Source organism: Gallus gallus, chromosome 1 (assembly GCF_016699485.2).
Source record: "Gallus gallus isolate bGalGal1 chromosome 1, bGalGal1.mat.broiler.GRCg7b, whole genome shotgun sequence".
NCBI classification, from domain to species: domain Eukaryota; kingdom Metazoa; phylum Chordata; class Aves; order Galliformes; family Phasianidae; genus Gallus; species Gallus gallus.
Window position 1 is genome coordinate 140445126 of NC_052532.1, and position 13513 is coordinate 140458638.

General features: G+C 36.5%; 1 protein-coding gene across 1 annotated transcript in view; it reads left to right on the forward strand.

The window, feature by feature from the left end:
• Positions 1 to 13513, forward strand: part of FAM155A (family with sequence similarity 155 member A) — a 444312-nt gene that overhangs the window by 46217 nt on the left and 384582 nt on the right. The gene's annotated exons all lie outside the window — the stretch shown is intronic.

Genomic DNA, 13513 nt, shown 5'->3' on the forward strand with positions numbered 1-13513 from the left:
TGCATTCATTGCTATAGTAGCTTGATACCTCCTACTCATAGTGTATCTATTCTCATACTACTTCTGTGATATTGAGCAGATGGTAAAGTGAGTCACTAGGTACTAAGCTAGGTTGAGATCAGACGAGAAGACTATGATGAAACCAGACCCAGATTTTATTCATCCTTCTTGCAGACCCTTCCTTCATTCTTTTCTTGGAACCATGAGTGTGTCTCCATGTGGGAGAGTGGACATATGAGCGTCTCCTCCCTTGTCTCTGCACTCAGGAGAAAAAGGTGTCCTCTGGTGACCCTTGTCTTAGGCAAACATCCAGAAGTGATGGTTTGAGCTTGGCACAGCTGAAAACTATGTATTATGAAGTTCTTAAATTATGTTGGTTATGAGACTGTCAAAAACAATCCTGAGGAAGATAAAAAGTGTGACTGCCTTGTGTTTTCCCTTACTCCAGCATGCATTGCCTCCTATTGAGCTCAGTCTGCAGATGATTAATTTCAGTCTATTGATTCCACTGGCAACTACTACAAGTGTCTCTTCTTGGATAAGCTTGCTGGGTTTGTAAGGACATGGGAGCTGTGAGTGATGTATTACACTGTTCCTGTGCAGCCCTTTGCACAAGGTAACCGTCTGGCACCACTTCTGTGAAATGCGGAGGATATGTCTGAATGAGGCAGCCTCTTTTCTGGGAATCTTCTTCTCCTGGAGTGAGACACTTGTTTCCTAGTCAACTCATTTGGAAAGTATGTTGTCTCTGACACTGGCAGAACTGTGTGGCAGGAGAGGTGATGGTACCTAATTTAACACTCTTAAATGATGCTGAGCTTTAACATTGTTAAACATGAATTCCATTAGCCATCTAGTCTATCAGTCACATATTAATTTGTGTAAAATGTAAACACATCAGGATGACATGGGAAAATAAACAAATTGACCTTTTATGTTAGTGCTAACCTGACTAAATGGGAAAAGAATGCAATTTTTTGAATGCAGATTGCTGACTCTTCCCAACAGTCTCCGGAGTCTAATTTCTTCTTTTCTTACCCTCTACTGTCCTCTATACTCCTCCTTTTGTGTTATGTTCTCAGGGAATTGTTACTATTGTTTTGTTTTTTAACTTGAGACAGAAAGAAAATTTTTTTCAATGAAAAATGTATCTTTTGGTATTTGGTTTTATTTTGTTCTTATACAAGGGATGCTCTGAAAATAATGCCTCTTATTTTATTATGTTCGCTCAGAAAGTCATAAGCAGATCTAGGTGGTGTAAAAGCAGAGGTTGAACCTTCCCGACAATATTCTGTTCCATTTTGTTTCTGTGTGACAGATGGCAGCAGAGGGGCTGCATGACAGATTGGTGTCTGACATGAAAGTGCATATGAAGGGAAGGTGAATCACTGAATTCCTCCACGTGGAAAAAGACTGCACTCATTGACATTCACTGATGCTTGCTGAATGTTGAGATGGAGACCAAACAGTGGATGTCAGCACACTTTGGTGGTGGGTGGTGCATTTCAGCAGTGGTGACAGCAACAGTGGTGATGTCCACTGGTACATATTCTTACAAGTGCAGCATGCTGGTTCTTGTTGATCACTGGCAAAATGCATAGCTAATGATGGTGACTATGTTGAAAAGTAGTGTTTTGTGGTTGAGAATTTGCTCTATTAAATTGCATTATTGTGTTCTTTGTATCTGTTGTATTTTCTATGGAAACACATAGGAAGCATTACTTTTGGAATAACCTGCATATTTAAATACATTATTTGTAAGGAAGTGAAAAGTACAGAGAACATACTATTTTCAGTAATTTTGGTGCAAATAACAATTGATATTCAGTATGTTTCAACTGACCAGAAGGTTCCAAAATTAGATGCTGATACTTTGCATCTTAAGAGCTTCAACATTTAAAGAAAAAATAAATGAATGTCAGAAGTCTAAAAGAAAAGAAAAAGTGTAGAAAATCTAAGTCGGATAAATTATTAAATTATTTTGTCTACCTTTGATTATTTTTTCTTTTGTATGGATGCATGAAAATCTCTGATTTTGATTTATCATCTCATGCAAAGTGGCATGTTTAATTCAAGTCTTGAAGTTTTCGTTACTAAAAGTAGTTTCTTCTGTAATTTATTTCAGAATCTATTGGAGTAAATTATAGCATTGATGCATATCAAACACAAGAGCTTTAAAAAAGCTGACCTTTGCAGAAGAAATATCAAGGAAATTAATGGTTTTAAAGTTTTGAAAACAAAAGGTTTCTCTCTTTTGCAGTTGAACTAGCTTCCATTTCAAAATAGTTTTCTATAAAATCAGCAACTTTAGACAACAGCAGTTGATGTACATTATTCAAGAATTCTCAGAACAGTTTTAATGATCCTTTCTGTTCATTTAAATAATATTTCATTTTAATTTCTGTTCACTTGTGAAATTGGTGAGAACCACCATCAGATTTATATTTAATGATATACCAAATGAGTAGGTGAGGGAGAATTTATTAGATGTGGCAAAAAACTTGCATGACTGAGGTCATCTGTAAAACTCCTGCCATCCTTGCAGTTCACTGTTAGTTCAGGGACTAATACGGAACAAATAACAAGGAAACCTTGCCCAAGACCTTTCCATCTATAGCATCTTTGCCTGAGCTACCCTTTAATATTTAATTTCTCCTGTAAATGTCTGCTGCAGCCTTTCCCCTGGCCTTTTATAGTAGGGCAGTCCTGCAGGGCTACTGAAAACACCAAAGGCTCCTAGTTTCCTCTGAGTTTATTTTCAAATGTTGATGTATTTTAAAGATTGCAGAATACATGCAAATTACTGTGTTAAAATATTATTATTATGCATACCAAGTTTGTTGGTCCATGTTGCAGCTTGCAAGCATCTGTTTTTCTTTATTTTTAAGATATCAGAGCAGTCACAGTAGTGGGAATAAGAAAAAACTGGAATTTATTCACTACCTGTGAGGTGGAAAAGGGGAAGATTATGGATGCCATGCTGCAGCTCCGGGGCTAGCAGCTGAGAGCTCCACTTCCGAAGGAAGACAGCTTGGGAAAAGTGCAGCTCCTGGCCCTCCATGAGGTCCAAATAAACATGAATCTGGCTCCACTGGCAAACACACATTTAAGATGATATCAATAACATCACTGGCAGTAAACATAATCTTGGGTTTGAGAAGCAAACCTGCAGTTCAGCAAAGTGTTCTAGGTGGGTTGCTGACATCTGCCCTAATGAGTCTGCACTGAAGTAGTCTACATGGTGAAACAGTGCAGAACAAATTACATCTAAAACAAACCAAGGAAAGGACATAAAAACGACCAGAACTGTCAAGCCTCATAGCAAAATAATCAGAGGAGATGAGCAAAGCAAGGGCTGATAAGCTAGCAAGTACAACATCAGTCTTCAAGTATGTAAAATGTTGCCACAGAGAAAAGGAATATCGAGTTCTTCACGCCACTGGAGAAGAGATAAGAATTAGTGTAGGCACAGCTACCCCTGCTTTCGGACAGAGTCTATTGGCAAGATGATTCTCATATTCCTTTCCAACACAGATTTTTTTGAGGCTATGATCCTGATCATATCAAAATGAAGGAGAACAAAAAAAAGAGAGGGGTTCTGCATTTTAAAAAGCGTGCAGTGTTCAGAGACATGCCATATATTAAAACTAAAGAGAACAAAAACAGAACTATTCAAGGGCTTATAGTGAGGTGGGTCACTAGCAGAGGATATTAGCTAGGTGGCATCTTGCAGACAGCTCTGTAGTCTCTCACCAAAGAAGAGCTGATGGCAATATTCTGATTTTTGAAATGACGAAGGATGGAAGTGCATTTTGGGGGAAAGATCCTTCAAGTTGTTTTCATCAGGTGCTCTCTTAAAGATCTGCAGTCTGAAAATGAAGGGAAAACTGCATAAAGAAATTGTCCAAGGAAAACAAAATGATATCTTGAAAGGGGATTTTGGGGAAACTAATAAACTGGTATTGATTTTATTATTTTGCATGCAAAGAAGGATGTGTTCCAGTCTGTCCTCAGAGACTTCAGTAAGATATAGCTTTGTTTCAAAAGATCTTATGGTCTAAATTTTAAATATGACATGATGGATGAGGATGACATGTAATAAGAAAGATGCTGGAGTAAAAAGGGACAAAGAGCATGGTGATGAAATGTTGCAGGGCTCAGGTTAGGCATAAGAATAAATTGTGTAAGATTATAAAGAAAGATAGAATGGTGAGCATGTTGTTTTGCCTTCTCTGGTCAATAAATAATTTCAGTAATGCAGTGAATATCATCCATCTTTATATACCACATCAGGGGAGACCAAAGACCTAAGATCTGTCTCCACCTGACTTTCTTCACAGCCTCTCTCACCCACATGCATCCTTTGTCCAGAGCCCTTCCTGCTTTGTCAGGCAGCCGTGTCCTTCCCTGACACCACTAGAGTGCCGGAAGCAAAGACAAGCATTGCAGCACTGGTTTCAGTGAAGCCAGGATTTCACTTGAACTAAGAGCGGCGTTTTGCCCATGCTTGGCAGGCCAGCCCTACTCGCTCCTTCTGCCAGAGCAGCAGAGAGAAGCATCTGGAAGCAGACTGTGCTTCCCCTTCCTGACACTACATGACTCTTCTATCTCTGAGCCCTGGTGTGGTGGTGGGTGCAGAAATGCTGTGGAAATATGTTAGGAGTGAAAACCTCAGTGGATGAGCAGACAGGTTTTGTCCAGAGGAATATTTTGATAGTAGAAGTTGTCACGATAGCCCTTGCTAAGGAATGTAAGCAGTTACCAGGGATCAAAATAGCTAAGAGGAGATAGGGCACCAAGATAAAACTGAAAATTGAAACATGCTCTGCGCACAAGCTGAGATATCTCATGGTCAAAACAGAAAGATTTAGCTTGTTTTCCCCATGTAATTTGGCAGATTCTGCATTGTCATTCTTGATTGTGATGTTCACTATATCAGAGAACATGACATTAAAAATAATATCACATTTTCTTCAGCCACAAAGAATCTTCCATCCACTTGTTATTAGGAATACAAATGTGTGCTTCATGTTTTAAATTAAAAATGGCAAGCTTATTAATCACTGAGAAAGTCTACAAAATTACTCATTTTGAAATATTAGCATTGCAAACCTTTTCCCATCAGTATATAAAGCAAACACTTCACAATGACATTTTGTTGCCAGATTCTGGGTTTTGATTAAGGCAGGCTTATGAGCTGTGTTTGGTTTTTTTTTTTTTTTCCCCCACCAAACATATTTGTAACTCATTGTAACATATACAAAAGAGTAATTCTCTTTTGCATATGGCTATGCTTTAGATTTCATGTTTAAGTTAAATATTAAATAAAAACAGCTTCTTTTGTTGCAATAGAATATCAAAAACACATGTAACATTTTTTATTAAAAATTCACTTGTTTTACAACTTGAAAATTACTTTTATGTCAGATTTGAGTGGACTAGCTTGATTTACAGCCATTACTTGGAAACTAGCATTCACTGTTTTAAAAGAAAATCTGAAGTTTATGCCTATGCAGTACTGAAGGCAAGGAGAAGATAGATGTACTATTTCATTAATTTAAACTTCTTAATTCATCTGATTGTTGATTGCTTCTTTTTTTTTTAAATGTTTTTCCTGTATATTTTTTCTTTTTTTTAACAAATGTACATAACTAATAGAAAACATTTGTGAAATATGCCCATTATACTCTCTAAATTGTTCCTGCATGCAATTCCTTTTTCATTCATGCATTTGTTCAGGTTTTCTTATCCTTAAAATCAAAACCATCTACTCTGCCTGATACTGATCCCTTTCAGGCCTGCTCTACTGGAGTTAAGAGCACTGAAAATGTGTTTCAGGTTTCATGCACAGCAGTGAGCAGCACTACAGGCATGCTCTGCCCTAAGCTCAGGTCACATGAAGGCTATCATAGTCCAGGGCAAAAAAACAAGCTGCCTTCTGTAAACCTTCCTTTAGTGTTGAACGTTGGATGGTTGGAAAACACATTTTGGGCTCGACTAGAAAGACTTCGGGTCTCTGATCAAGAAGGAGATGTGGGAGGTAGGACAGGCATTATGGAAGAGAGTTTTCTTTTTAATTTGTAGCATAAAGTCTGACTAATGAAAGAAGGCACCCTTAGCTGAAATCTTATCTTATGGAAGTGTGAACAACTTCCTTCCCTTGCCCGGTCTTTCCTCTCATTACCAGACTACAGACTACTATCCTCTCATTTCTACTGCACCTCTTTCTACTCATCCCTCACGTCTCCCAAGTCATAGCTACAGGTGAGCTGATCTCAACTGGAAAACCAGTGTAAGGCACTTTTCTTATGGGGGAATTTGAAGATCATGAGTCTAGGTGTTTTCTTAAGCGAATATAGCAGGCCCCAGTCCTAGGGAGATAAGGAATACTAAACAGCTCATACAGTTAATATCAATATGCATTACAAAACCTCTGAGCAATCTGGTCTAACTAAAACTCTCCTCCTGTAAGCAAGTAAATATGCTGAAACATAAGTATTTGGTTATATTTCCTTTATTTCACATTTGAGATACGCTAGCAGCTTGTGGATAATGCAGTGCTAGATGGACTTGGTTTGGGTACTGGAAACTGTGGTTCTCTGCCTCACTGTGCGGAGCAGGCTTGATAGATACTTGGGCTGTACAGTATAAATGACAGAACATTAGTGTTCATTCTTGCACATTCCAAATGCTATTTCTAAGAAAAACTGTACATTGAAAGTTTATATAAGATGGAGAATGTGACATTTTAATGCCAGCCCCAAATGCTTTACTATTTATAACATAAAAGCAGCATATATGTATATTATAAAGGCCTCAAGCTTAGCTCTGATCACTTATCAGTTTACACAAGTATAGTATTTACATAATTAGCTATATGCATATTTCAAAGAAAATCACCCAGTGCTTACAATGAATCATCTTTCTGCTGAATTTCCCAGACAGAAACTATGTTTGAATTAGACATTTTTAAATATACCTAGCTAATATTTTAAATGATACTTTCAAAATCAGTTTAATCACTAAGTTAAATAGGATACTTGTTTTTAACTTGACAGAAAATTTATACCATTTTGGAAGATTAAATTCTCAAATTTCTGAAGGGATGTTGTGACTAAAATTCCCATTCCAAGTTGCAAAATTTAACTCAGACTTTCCTCTAAAACTGTCCATAATACTGCATAAAATCTGATTTTCTGTTAGTTTGTTTTATAAGTTAGGAAGTCAGTGGTTTTTCCTAGAACTGTTTGAAAAATTGATCTAATCAAGTCCCGATTTATGTATTTTTTTTCCACAGCTGAAGCTGTGTATTAAGATGGCTTGTGAAATATTTTTAAGCAACCTTTGCTTCTAAGTAGAAAATACCTGTGAAACGACCAGTTGAGGAAGACACAGAGATACAAATGATACAAAATTAGAAAGGAGAAAGATAAATCATCTGAGGAATTATAAGTAAACAAAATTACAGTTGAAATCCCCATCTGTAAAATCACTGTTTTTTTTTCTTTTTTTTTTTTTTACTGTCTCACACAGGGGGAAAAAAAAAAAAAGCAGCAAATGTGAGACACCTGTGCCAGCAGAGGGTGATTTTCTTGATCACTAAACCAACCTTTCCCTCCCTTCTTGTTCTACCTGCTGTTCAATTGAAGATGGGAAGGGGAGAAAATGTTGCAGTAAATGAGATAGAAGGGGAACATCATTTATACAATATTTAGAAACACATACATTATTTACCTCCTCTGTTTGAATCTTATATATTTGTATATTATCTTCGAAAAAGCCATCTTGATTTCTGTGAATGAAAGTAGGGAAAAATGGTATCCTCCTAAAGATAGCAAAAATTTTAGCTTACTATCCTGGGTCCTGTCAGTAGTCAGGAAAGGTCTATATTTCTGGGAATGGTGGTGCCTCTTTGTCATTTCAATGTCCTGAATTGACTGTCTCTTCTTTTTATCCTGGATTTTGACTCAAAGAAAACATTATGATACCACAGCCCCGTGCTCACTGGGATCCTCAGGAATTAACAGGTTTCCCAAGCATGATGATACTTGGACCTTCTCATTTTTTGTTTTATTATAACCACAATTTGCAAGACCTAAAACATTTACAGAAACAGTTTAGGTCTTGGTAAATTAGGAAAGAATGCAGCCAGGCACAGTATCCTTTTAGCTTGGTCCTTTAGAAGTCAAGCTGGAGTGGGACTTCTAAATGTGTTAAAACTGACCTGTTTGTTATTGTCTTCTCACGCAACCAAACTGCATGTTGTACTGACAAGAGTGCACATCTTCCTATGAACTTCAGTGTTTAAAGTCAAGGAAGTTTAATCCCATCTGATCGTGATCTGGCTTGGCACTTTCTGGAAATGTTTATGTTGCTGAATACGTACACAAATTAAAAAGCGCAAAGACACTCCATTCATAATGGTACAAACTCTTACAGTTTATTGTTAGCCCAGTTCCTGGCTTTGTTACGGAAAACTACATCTGTTTTTTTCCACACAGTTCCTCTTGAGAATGGTCTAGCTTCAAGCGGAATCCATGTGAGCCACTTGGCTTCAGTCCCACATTCTCTTTCATTTAGCATACAGCAATAGCTTGTTATGCCACTAATTTGTCATTTCTCATTTTCCTCCAGTCAGTATCTAGAAGTTTTTCACTGACCACAGTAAAACCCATTAAAACTTGTCTGAATCTGTCTGAGGCAACTAACAGGGCCATTTGAATCTTTGTTTTATCCAGCAAGCCAATCCCCCCATTCTACATGCTTAAAACATCATTCAGCCTTCTGCATCAATGTCTAAAAGGATCCTCTACTCCATCCAAAGTCTTCCTTTTTTTTTTTCTCCTCTTTCTCGCCACCAGAAAGTTCTATGTCTCGTGGGCAACAGTTTTGTAGATTTTGCAACATCTCATTATCTTCTGGACAAATGAAACTGCATCAAAAGATTCACTGGAAATTCTTGTTTGGCTAAGTTTTCCTAGGATAAAGGGTTTTTCTGGTTTGAAGATTTTTGGTTAAGCATGTTTGCTGTACTGCCCCTTTATCCAGCCTTAGGATGAAGCAGCAATATGAAGGAAGTCCTATTCTTCTATCCGCAGTTGAAATTTTCAAGCATAATCCTCTGGTATCAGTATTCACGGTTCAAAGAGTTCCATCAAACATCACCACAATCAGTTTTAGACATATGCTTTTGTCTTAGATCTTTAATATTCCTCTTTATCCTAAAGAAGGAAAAGGAAGTAACTGATGAAAATCAAGATGATTTGAGAGATGAATTGTTGAATAGGGAGAGTAGTAGTTGAATAACGGGATGTTTTGCTGGTCTTTCTCTTCTGAAGCCTGTTCCACTTGTTGCAGCTTGTCATCTACATCTCTTATTCTACTGGTTAATGCCTACTAAGATCATTTTTCTCCTTAGGTGTCTTCAAATGTGAGTGGATCTGTATAGCTCCATTCACACACATACAGACACACGGATAAGTTGCTTGTCTGGAGTTAACCAAGAAACAAACAATGCTGACAGTATAATTCAGGTTGTTTTGACTAAAATTCAGGTTTCTACTTCTGTGTCAATAGTTCAGATGAAAAAATATAGTGAATGTTGGAAGAAAAAAATTCAGGTAAGGAAGTAATCACTCTGGTACTGAGAGTTTAGGGAATACTGAAACAAATAGGAGGTTTGCGCTTCTTTTTGTTTTATCTCAAACAACAGCAACAATAAAATCAGAGCTATTTGGAATCAAGGCATTCTATTTTTTTGTTAATTAGAATCTCATTTTGTATTTGTGTTATTTAATGCTTCCTAAAATCTTTTTCATATGGATTGCAAGAGTCTGGATGAGAGAAGAGACTGAGCTGGATCTTGAGCATGATTTACTACAGAGAGCTGTTTTCAAATAAAGGCAACATCTGAGGTATGCTAACTTGGAAAATTACTGCAAGTTTGGTGTTGAGTTTAGATTGTCAGTACCTGAGTAAAGTTGTAATTAAATTTGTTAAGGAAAATGGTAGGTAGCAATGCATGAAAAAAGTTAAAGATGGAAATCAGAAGTAGGATAGTAAAAAAAAATAAAATAATGTGCAGTCATATTAGTTCCCCTGAGTTGTGTCTGTGGGTAATTTGCCTAGGCTGAAACTTGCAGTTGTCAGTTCTATGGAAAATACTCCTGTCCCAGGGGTTACAAAAATGTTTCTGCTTCTATTCTGGTGCTAATTAGCTCACTGCTTCCTTCCAAATTGAAATTGTACATTTGCCTGAATGTTGCAATATTCTATATGCTTGAAAAGGCTTTTAAATATGGAATGATCACTCAGCAGTGACCTATGTTTCTCAACTTTAACCCTGAACAATGCATCAAAAAGTATTTTGTGATGACCTGCTTGCCAGCATGTCCAATATATTTATGTTACTAACAAGCTATTGAAGTGGAAATCATGTTTATCTGAAGTGGTTGCTGTAAAATAAGATCATGCAATAACTAAATTAACTCATTAAATTATTCACTTTCTTTACAGAAGTAAGGCTTCTTAACATTTGCAACGTGTTTTTTTTTTATATTATTTGTTCAAAAATGTTCCCTTTGTTTATAATTTTTTTTTTACTTGGTATTATCATTAATTTTTGACACATATTCTGCGAAAGTAAGACATATATATCCGTCAGTCTGTTAATGTTTAATTTTACATCCAGGAACAGACTTCAGTTGAGTTTCCTCTCTGTTACCTTGGAAACAAATGGAGGCTTGACTTCAAGTAGCTAACTCTCGAAATTAAGGGTGGAGCTTTGATGTTGCAGTTTTTATTATGATGCAGAAAAGGAAGGCAATTCTTGTAAAGATTATGCCTTATTCCATTTCAAAGAAAATGGAGTCTAGCTAATATGATAGAAACTGCAGTAGTTTCACATAATGGGTTGAATGTAGAATGGAAAAATAGCAGTTGCACTGAGGCAGCAGTCTTTGACTTCTGAAGTTGGTTGAAGCAGCTCTTCTGCAAAGATTACTTGTGAAAAAGGGTAATTGGTGCTGTCCATTTTCTAATCTCGCAAATATTGAAAGAAACACGGTATTATTGGCAGTAATTTTCAGCCTTACCATATATATATGTGTACAATTTTTAATTTATGTTAATTATTTATTTACAAATTTCCAGTCTGTTCATGGACTGAGTTAAGTAAAGTTTCAAAAGCTTTAGGGAATATCCATTAGATCAGCTTTTCTTCTCAATTTTTTTTCTAACTTTCAATTGAAGTAAGTGAGAATTTGATCAAGAATTCCTCTCTATTAAGTTTTGGATAAAATGTTATTTTGAAGTTTAGCTTGGATAATGAAGATATCAGAATGATGTACACTTATTTCAGGTTTTGTAGTCTAGTTTCTACTGTTATGCTTATGTAATGTGAACAATAATATTGATATATATTTCTATCTAGACAATTTCAAAGTAGAAAAAATAAAGTTCTGTAATATTACGACTTTGCTACAATTTTCCACAATAGAATGAGATAAAGGGCCTCTGCGATTTAAGGGATTTGAATTAATCCTCTCTATATTCTGGTTGTGCTGAGAACTATTAATATACCCTTTTTACAGTGAATGTAATTAGGCTTTTGTTCCTCAATTGCTAATATCTGATCTGCATGCTATTCGATGGCTCAGGAGTACTATTTTCATCTGGATGAGGAACGGACACACAAGTGACATTTCCAAAAAATAACCACAGCATGTACGTAGAGTTTATATTGGCCTCATACTATTATGCTGGTGTTATACGGGCAGCTGGTAGACAGGCAATATTTGAGCGGTCTTCAATCTTGCCAATGTAAAGCTAACTTGTCAAAAAGAACTCCTTCAGACATATTTGAACCAGCAACTGACATTTTCATGTGGTCCATGATTTGTGTCATGAATTTGTGATGCTTTTGACCTGTCAAACTCTTTCAAAGCTGGATTTGCTTCAGTTTTACCATATTAAGTGACAACTTTTGGCAATAAATGTTTCTTTTGAGAAATTTGTTACAAGTAGGAATAGGGAAGACTAATGTCTTGATTCGATCTTCTATCTCAAGACATTTGTTTGTAAGCATGATCTCAACACTGAGCATGTGGATAGGCTTCTTACAATCAGTAGGATTTAAGCGAGTGTAACCCCAAGCCAAATAAGTATAAATTTGCTTCCAACTGTGTAAGTGATGAAAAGTAATTGATTGGATGATTTTGGATAGATTTTTCTATTAGTAACCACCTTTCTAAATTTTCTCATGGCCTGTCTTGATCTTACTAGGAGCAATTAAATTAAACTTAGTGTTTTCTTAACATAATTCATATTGGAATCTTCTGTTGTCCCTAAAATTTGTGTTTATTGTAAACAATGTATCTTATCATGAAAAATACTGAAAAAGGGCAAGAAACACAATAATCTAAACAATACTAATATTTTAATAAATCTAACCAAGACAATAATAATTTATATTACTCTGCTTGTTACCTTTGCTTGAAATCTGTTGCTCTGATCCTGCAAACCCTTCTTTGTGAAAGCACTTTGTATTTGACTGTAGTATATATACGAAGACAAGCAGAATGCTCAGAGAGATTTACAGAATCAGTCCCTAATTTTCTTTTCACATCTTATTCTTTCTTCTCAGTATTCTAGTTTTGCTCAGAGTGGATAATGCAAGTAGCTTGCTGTCTGTTTCAGTTAGAGTGAGCTGTTATCCCCAGACAGTGTAATTTTATGGTTTCCACGTATTAGCACAGAATGGGCGTGCTCAGATTTCAGTTTCTGCAGGAACAAGAAAACAAAATAAGTAAGCAGTTTCAATTGATTTCCCCTCTAAAAAAGAAACATCACAACAACATTACAACTGAGATAAATCTGTACATTAAATAAAAAACAAGCACATGTTCCCTCCCAACAAACCCAAACTACCAGCAGCAAACTGCAGGATTCGGTTATGTGATTTTTGTTTCTTTTCTGTATGTGTGGTTTTTTTTTTTTTTTTTTTTTTTTTTCCAGGTAGAAGCTTGATAGAGAAAGCTTCTGAATTTTCTTGTCTTGTTTTTCAGTTCTATTACTATTATTATTATATTACTATTATTATTATATTACTATTATTATTATATTACTATTATTATTATAACAGATGACTGCTCATTAACCAGTGATTTCAATCAAGAAAGCTTTGGCTCATGAGGAAACTATTTTAGGACAGAGTTCTCAGCCTCCTGAGCTGCAGGAATCAAGCAATAGCTCCCCTTCACTCATCCCTGCCAGTAAAGGATGTGCATGTTTGGTGGTGGCCACAGCACCCATTCCACTGCCTGGTGGAAGGCTGTCCATAAAGCCAGGCAGAGTGAGACCCCCATGAAGCCCCTTTGCCCCCTTCCACCCTCGAACTAACCAGAGTCTGACCAGGGACTCCTACAGAAGGCCTTGCAGAGCTCTCATCCAGTGGTATTGTCACCAGATACTGTCAGCTGAATGACTGGATCCATGTTGCCAAAAGCTGTATGCC